The sequence below is a fragment of the Stomoxys calcitrans genome, chromosome 3 (genome assembly GCF_963082655.1).
Source record: "Stomoxys calcitrans chromosome 3, idStoCalc2.1, whole genome shotgun sequence".
Lineage (NCBI taxonomy): Eukaryota > Metazoa > Arthropoda > Insecta > Diptera > Muscidae > Stomoxys > Stomoxys calcitrans.
Window position 1 is genome coordinate 189,117,789 of NC_081554.1, and position 9,390 is coordinate 189,127,178.

Genomic DNA, 9,390 nt, shown 5'->3' on the forward strand with positions numbered 1-9,390 from the left:
TTAAATGGTATTTTGACATTTAAGTTTTTGTTTACATTTTGTATTGCATTTTATTACATTATAGTTGCCGATCAGGAAGGCGAAAATCTTAGGCGTTACAAGGAACAACTATTGGGAGAGGTTCTAGCGGAAAAAAATATTGTGGTCCCTAATGATGGACGCAGTCGTAGTAAACAAATTACCTCTGGTATCTGAAGAACGGCCTGACATGAAATTAGACTTATCCGAAGAAAACCATCTTAAGAAAAAAGTTTTTGTTATCGAAAAGGGTGTGCAGTACAATATACGCATTGATTTCATTGTCCAAATAGAAATCGTGCAAAAGACGTATCGTTTAGGTGTCCCTGTTGGATACGAACCACACATGGTTGGTTCGTATCCTCACAAAAAGAAAATGCAATGTTATACCACACTTAACGAGGATGGCACATGGTACATACTCCGTTTCTTCCCTCTTCATCAATGAGGACAAACACAATCATCTCAAATGGGAGTGGACATTTGAAAATTGAAAAAAATTTAGCAGCCAAACCATTTTTGCTAAGGCAGGACAACTACGTTTTTTTTACAGGAGGATGACTTTTTCACGACTCTATGAGCTTTAGTTTAAAATAAAATTAGAAAAAACTTACAAATAGGGTGATTCAATAAAAAATCTCACGCACAAAACATTTTGGGCAATTTTTTGAAGTTACCACAAATTATATAATTGAACACAAGTTTAAGAGTCACATTAACATATGTAACATCACATAAGATCATCAAACACACATGGAAGTTTAATATTCACGTTATCATTGGAGAGGATGAATCTTAGTGGGAGGTTGTCCTTGTTGCGGCAGATGATGATAGACACCTGTGTGAATATGGTCTAGCCCAACATGTTATATCTTCTTCTACGTTATATCTTTGTCTATTATATAAAAATGAAATTATTGCGCTTTGTTATACCCACCACCGAAGGATGGAGTATACTCATTTTGTCATTCCGTTTGCAACACATCGAAATATCCATTTCCGACCCTATAAAGTATATATATTCTTGATCGTCGTAAAAATCTAAGACGATCTTGCCGTGTCAGTTCGTCTGTCTGTTGAAATAACGCTATATTCTTTAAAAATAGAGATATTGAGCTAAAACTTTGCACAGATTCTTTTTTTGTCCATAGGCAGACTAAGTTCAAAGATAGGCTATATTCGAACTATGTTTTGATATAGCCCCCATATAGACCGATCCGCCGATTTAAGGTCTTAGGCCCATAAAAACCACATTTATTATCCGATTTTGCTGAAATTTGAGAAAGTGAGTTGTGTTGGGCCCTTCAGTATCCTTTCTCAATTTGGCTCCGATCGGTCCGGATTTCAATATAGCTGCCATATAGACCCATAGCTCGATTTAAAGTCTACGACCCATAAAAGGCGCATTTATTGTCCGATTTTGCCAACATTTGGATATGGCTGCCATATAGACGGATCTCTTGATTTAAGGTTTTGGACCTTTAAAAGGCGCATTTATTGTCCGATTTCGCCGAAATTTGGGACAGTGCGTTATGTTAGGCCCCTCGACATCTGTCAACAATTTGGCCCAGATCGGTCCAGATTTGTGTATAGCTGCCATATATATCGATCTCTCGATTTAAAGTCTTGGGCCCATAAAAGACGCAAATTTGGGACCGTGAGTTGTGTTAAGCCCTTCGACATCCCTTTTCAATTTGGACCAGATCGGTTCAGATTTGGATATAGCTGCCATATAGACCGATCTCTCGATTTAATGTCTTGGCTCCATAAAAGACGCGTTTATCATCCGAATGCGCTGAAATTTAACGCTGTGACTTCTGTTAGGCTTTTCGACATCCGTGTCGTATATGCTTCAGATCGGTCTTTATTTGATATTGCTACCAAAAAGACCAATATTTTATTCTACAAAATTGAACAATGAGTTGTACTTGTTAGACCACTTAACGTTCGTGCCAAATTTGGTCCAAATCGGACCAATTTGATATAATTTGAATTTGATATAAAAATTTGGCCCCAAATGTCAGGGAACCCACTCACCCCCAAAAATTACATGTTTGGCAAAGTGGGGCAATATGTGTATCAAATGAAAGCTAAATGGAAGTAGAGTACGAAACTTATATAAAAATTTGGGATGAAGTCCTAGAGGGGCCAACCCACCCTCAAAAATATCCCCTAACTGACATAGTAAGTGATCGGGACAATATGGGATTCAATCAAAAGGTACTTGAAAATAGAACACGAAACTTATATAAAAATTTGGGTCCATTCCCAGGCGGGTCGCCTCACCCAAAAATTATGCCCCAAATGGACATGTGCACTGAACGGGATAATGTGGGACGCAAACGAAAGGTATTTGAGAGTACACACGTCTAAATTTATGCCCCAAAGGAACATGTAGGCTAAACGGAACAATGTGGGATTCTAATAAAAGGGTTTTGAGTACGAATTATGTATACGAATTATTTTAACCATGTCAAAAAGGGGCAGCAAAGGGCACCAGGCCCTTATTTGTTTATATGTTTCTCTGTTCCGTATAGACTCAAAAACGACAGAGCCGATTTTCATGAAATTTTCACATATGATAGTCCCAGCCCCTGGTGAAAATAGGGCACTTCGTTTTTGATATACGAAGGGGGGCTGGAATATCCCCCTTATTTTATTATTTTTTTTTTATAACGCCCAATCTCGGAGATTTGTGCTCCGATTTTAGCGAAATTTTGTATGGCCAGTTATGGTAACTCAAAAACACATAATTGTTAAATTATATAGGTACCAAGCAAAAAGTATTCGTTCCATGGTGTATTCGGAACTTCCCCAACCCGGAAACCGGCATGTATGTATACAACGTTACAAAATAGGCTTCAAATTATAGGTCTTTGGGAGTAGACTACGAATCTGGTATATAAATTTGGAACAGAATCTGGTGACTGGACGTAAATGAAAGATATATGATAGTAGAGCACGAATCTGATATTAATATTAGAATCCTAGCGCCTGGCTCATGTCCAGCCCATTAACAGAACATGACGATCGGGACAATTATAACCCAAATGAAAGTTCTTTGACAGTGGAGTAATAATTTTATATTATTAGTTGGGCCATATTGGCCGACCGGGACTCTATTCAACTAAAATTAAAGGACAAGTATCTGGAGATGACTATGACCATACAGGTTGGAACTCTCAGCTCAAATTTGTGTGGCGTTAATCGCCATTACGAGAAGCTCAGCTGAGAGCTACCGGGCGCGTCCACAGGTTACGGATAGTGGGATTAAATTAAATCAAAGAAAAGAAAAAAATCTATATACCGTTTGTGGCAAAGGCTGTAATCAACACGTACACACGATGAGTACGACCATGATGTGCCATCTAAAAGAGCCATAATTGATAGCACATTTATGTTTCTAAACGGTATCGATTGACTTCAATAATAGAAAAAATCAAAATGAGATTAAGCGCTACAAGAGGCATCAAGCGAGTTTGGGCGACATTCATGCGGACACGGTGGCAAATATGGTGGACGCAAGGTGAATGTTGTCCTTGGAAAGACGGCCACCGGTTGCACCTGAAGAAATTGACCTCCCCCGGCAAACCAGAGAAGTAGCCGTATCAACTCCTACATAGCAAGGATTGATGCCAACGTGATGAATGTGTGTCCCGATTGTGACCAGGGACCATATGACACGTGTCATCTGTTTAACTGCCCAGCCAGATCCATTCCCTCTAGACACACTCCATTTTAGTCGCAGAGTTCCTGGACCTGGATATTCAACAGAACCAGTAAACGAAATTGTGAATACAACAGACTGCTGCAACAACAACAAATGTGGGTTTTACTTTAGCACAGCATTAAACTGCAGAAGAGCAAATAATTATATATTTAGTAGTTCAAACGGCAAAGCCGACTTCTTTACAAACAATAGAATTTATTTCTCTATTGAAACAATTTTTCGTACTGTGCTACACATTCACTTCTAATGTAGTAGCTCGGTAACCCAAATATACCAATCGCATAAAAAATGTTCATTCACGGAGCTGGGAGAAAAGCCCAATTAAAGGGCGGGCTGCAGCTTTAAAGGCTGTATTAGCCACAATTTTGGTTCGATCTTTACAAAATCTAGCATGAAGTGTTTGATTTGATATTCCAATATGTGTACAAAATTTTATCATAATCAGATCAGATTTACATATAGCTCCCATATATCTTTCATCCGATTTGGACTTTTAATGTTATAGAAGCCACAATTGTTATCCGATATTTACAAAATTTAGCATCATGTTTTTATTTAGTGTCTTAATATGTGTGCAAAATTTTATCAAAATAAGATCAGATTTACATATAGCTCTCATATTTATCTTTCATTCGATTAAATTTTGGTTGGATTTTTATAAAATTTTGGTGTTTTGATTCATGTTCCAATATGTTGCAAAATTTAATAAAAATCGTATCAGATTTGCTTATAGCTCCCATACACATCTTTCATCCTATTAGAGCTTTTAAGGCTGTAGTAGCCCTAATTTTGGTCGGATCTTTACAAAGCATAGCATGAGGTGTTTCGTTTGACGTTTTAATATGTGTGAATAATTTCATCAAAATCGGATCAGATTTAAATATAGCTCTCATAAATATATTTCATCCTATTGGGCCTTTTATGGCTTTTGGCACAATTTTTTATCAACATCTGTATATTTGACGACCTAATAGGAGTTCAAAATTTCATCAAAATAGGTCCAGATTTTTATTTAGCTCCAAAGTATAAATTTTAACCGATGTACGCCCTTAAGACTGCATTAGCCAAAATTTAGGACACAAATTTCGACATTTACTGGATGTCTTTGTAAGACTGCATGGACAAAACTTGGGATAATGTATTCTCAAATAAAAAAAGAAAACAATAACCGAAGTAATTTAATTTTTATTGACCTTTTAAATAAGTATGTTTATCTGGCGCACTATGTACTAAAGGGGCCGCCTGGCAAAGGGGAAATAATAGATCATAAGTTCATTGTGGCCATCCTAGGTAGAACAATAGCCGTATCCAGGATTCTGATGAAAATGCACATTATCGTAGCCTAGAACGCAATTTTTGTTGCGTTCTAGTTGGAAATTTGTTCCATTAATCATAAAGGGTGTCCCAACTAGATCGAATTTTTATTGCGTGTAATAATAAAACACGTTATTATTCTAAAGTTGCTTTTTAATATAATACTTACCATAAACATTACCCCCTCTCCTTACTTAAAATTTGGTGAGTAAATTTTTAAACACAGTCCTTTTTAGCGAAATGTCTGGTGTTGGATTTTATTGTTTACATCTGTTAAGAACATAACTACCTTACAAAATTGGCTTATCGGCTATAAATATGTAAATTTAGTATGAGTTATTGGAATGCTACAAATAATGAAAAAAAGAAGAAAATTATACAGATTTTTTATTTTATTACATAACATAAGTATTTCATATTTCATTACATAACATAAGTATTTTCGACTGTAAGTCGAGAGATCGGGCTATATAGTGGCTATATATAAATATAGTCCGATTTCATGAGATCAGAAGATCAGTTTTATATACAAAGAATAAAAAGTAATACAAAAATGGTACAAAATGTTTTCAATTACCAAAATATCTTAACATTTATAAATACCCAATGAAGGTAGTTATTGAGTAAATACCCAAGCATTGGAATTTTAAACGACAAACTTGAATTTGGTTCTATATATACAGTGTGAAGCAAAACCGAATGTTTCTTTCAGTTTGCATTTCTTTCGAATATTTAAAATCGAGAATATAGCAATATTATGCTATGTCTACATTGACTCGTTTTGCTTATGTTGTTTTCGAAAACATCTCAACCGTTCACACCAGCTGAGATGTTTTGCAAATTTCATTTTTAAGCACTACAATACATATTTTATGGTGGATTATTACTAAGATTTATTTTCTCTTGCTTCTGCTACTGTTGTTTATTTTATAAATTTTTTGACATTATTGAGGGCTGTGTATATTTAGTACAATTTAGGCATTTATTTGGTCTCACATGCTTTGAATGACTTTTTTTGTGGCAAACGAGTCGTTTTTCCCTTATAAATTTCAATGGAAAAACAAGTTGTTTTCAATGCTTTATAAAGGGAAAACGAGTCGTTTGCTCAAAACAGCTTTGGTTTGAACAGGGTATTAAGTTCTGTTTTTTTTTCGAAAGCTATTTTACTTAAAACGTGGTGACTAAAATCAAAGAAAATTTAAAAAAAAAGGAATAGAAAACTCTGAAGAGTATGGTGCAAACGCACTCATATAGTGCACATGCAATCATTTTAGACTAATGCCCTGTTCAACCCAAAGCTGTTTTGAGTAAACGACTCGTTTTCCCTTTGTAATGCATTGAAAACGACTCATTTTTCCTTTGAAATTTATAAGAGAAAAACGACTCGTTTGCCATAAAAACGAGTCATTCAGAGCATGTGAGTTTAAAAAATGCCTAAATTGTGTCAAATAAACACAGCCCCTAGTAATGTCAAAAAATAAAAATCTAATTTCTTCATAAAAAAAAAAAAATAAAATAAACAACATTTTGCAGCACAAGCAAGAGAAAATATATCATAATAATAATCCCTCATAAAATTTGTGTTGAAGTGCAAAAAAAATTAAATTTGCAAAACATCTCAACTGTTGTGAACAGTTGAGACGTTTTCGAAAACAACATAAGCAAAACGAGTCAATTTAGACATTGCATAACAGTTTTAGAAAGTATTTTTTTTTTGGTAATTAATTCAAAAAGCATTACTTTTTAAATATACGTCTGCAAGTATTGATTGTGACTTCCATCAATTTCCAAGTTATTTTCTATGCGATTTTTGTCGAAACTTTGTAATTCTTTTTTTGGAACAAAAGAATTGTGTATTTAATTTAATCATAGACAGAGTCACGTTCGGGGGTAAAGTTTCTGAAATATTCCAAGCCATCGGATATATTCTCCTATGATGCCACTAAATACTAACCGTAATCATCAGTTTAGCATGTTTACAATTTGTTTTACATGGCGTTTTTGGTGTAACACAATTATACAATATATGCATATTTTTGGTTGATGAATGTACATTTTCCATAATTTTAATGTCGTAAGAAAAGAATTACAAGGTTTGGATCCTATTCAACAAAAATCTCACAGAATGTTGCGAATGTTCGTTTCCATATGCATGTTAAATGCACTTTAGTTAAATTCATTTAGTTAAGTCCATGAATTTCTAGCAAAATAACTGGGACATTCATGGAAAACAATCAACACTTTCAGACTTATCGTTAAAAAAATGATGGTATGAGAATAAGTTCTAAAAAATAAACCATTTTCTGAAATTATTGTCAAAGCATAAAAATTGAGTGAGTAAAGGTGCATATCTTATTTGAACTATGTTCTATGAGGAATACTTTTCTTTTTTTTTAATTTTCATTAAGATTAATCGAAATGTGTAAAATAGCTTTATGCAAAAAGCAGTCTTTAATTTCGATCAAATATTCGCTAGAAATGGAAAAAGGGAATCATCCACTTGGTTTTGCTTTCCATCGTATATGGAACCAAAAATTGCGTTTTCATAATTGATTTCTTAGAATTTTCATTATTTAGCTACCTTTATTTGGGTGTATTTTAAATTTCACTTTCCATTTAACGAGTTGAAACAAATTCTTATTAAAACACGAATGAAGCAGTAAACCAAAAGTTTGTCAACACAAGAAATTAATTTTGACTTTTTATTTACTTGATAGTTTTAAAGGAAAAGTGAACCCCTGAATATATCGGAAAATAATAAGGCTACAGAAAAAATCCATGGAATGATTTAAGTGATGCTATTCAGACAATCCAATAACAAAGAACAACATGAGGTACTCCAAAAGTTTATCGTCCAAAGTGCCCAAAGGCGTAATCCTCATTATCATAATTTTACAGGAAAAGCAAAAAACGTTATAAAATGAGAACTGTTTAATTTAAAATCCCGATTTCTTCACATTTTATCTTTAGATAGAAGACAAACTTATTTCTGTTAGAAAAAAATTTTATTTTTCGGAATTTCGGATGTTATGTGGGTTACGTCTTTTGCACTTGTTTTTTCTGAAATGCCAAAAGCCGTAAGTTTGGTGAGTTTGTAATTGATCGTCTGGTCGCATTTATTATCCAATCATCACAAATTTATACACGTATCAATTTTTTGGTCTTGAGACAAACGCTATGAATTTTTATGAAAATCGGTTCAGATTTAGATGTACCTCTCATATATAGTTTATCGCCCGATTTTAATTTAAATTGTCTTAGTTGCCCCAATTTGTAACCGATTTGCACGAAATATGGTATGGAGAGGTGTCTTACCCAACTTAAAACCTCCGTTAAATTTTATCTAATTCTGTTCAGATTTAGATATAGCTCCCATATGTATTAATCGATTGATTTACACTTATAACGCCACAGTAAAAACAATTTTCGATCTTCGCGAAATTTGTTAAGGATTGTTTAATTAAATATCTACCCAACTATGCTCAAATTGATCAAAATCGGTTCAAATGCGCATATAGCTCCCATATATACAATATAATTGTCCGACCTTTCCTCATATTACTGCTAAAGGGCATTGTAACCAAGCTTTGGCGTAACCAAGAGAACTGAGAGCTTAGTAGTGTTATTTTTTGAATAGTAAAGTGCTCTTGCCATCTTTGCCATAAATATTCCTTTTTAAAACTTTCAAATACTTGGTGACGACATCTGAATGAAGTGTCTGTTTAAGAAGAACCCAAGAACAATTAAAACGACCTGTACTTGAATTTGCAACTTGTGGTCAAGGTTCCATTCACCAATGCTTTTACAAATCGCATGGATTTGTTCACGGCCAGAAGAGTCGTCCAGTTTCGACACCACAGTAAGATGTTCTGTACCTTTATAAGAAATAACTAGGTAGACGTTACAATGCCGTTAGCATGGTTACAATACCCTTTAGCAGTGGTATGAGGGAACATCGGATTATTATATTGTATATATGGGAGCTATATGCGCATTTGAACCAAATTTTATCAAGTTGAGCATAGATGGGAAGATATTTAATAAAACAATCCTTACCAAAATTTCGTGAAGACTGAAAAATTGTACCTACTGCGGCGTTATAAGTGTAAATCAGTCGATAAATATAAATGAAAGCTATATCTAAATCTGAACCGATTTAGATGAAATTAAACAGAGTTTTAAGACGGGTAAGAGACCACTCCATACCGAATTTCGTGCAAATCTGTCACAAATTTGGGCAACTACAACCATTTAAGTGAAAATCAGACGATATATATATATATATATATATATATATGTGAGAGCTATATCTAAATCTGAACCGATTT

General features: G+C 34.2%; 1 pseudogene; it reads left to right on the forward strand.

Annotated features, from left to right (window-relative positions):
• On the forward strand, positions 1-671 carry LOC131996245 (rho GDP-dissociation inhibitor 1-like; annotated as a pseudogene).
• The last annotated feature ends 8,719 nt before the right edge of the window (positions 672-9,390 follow it).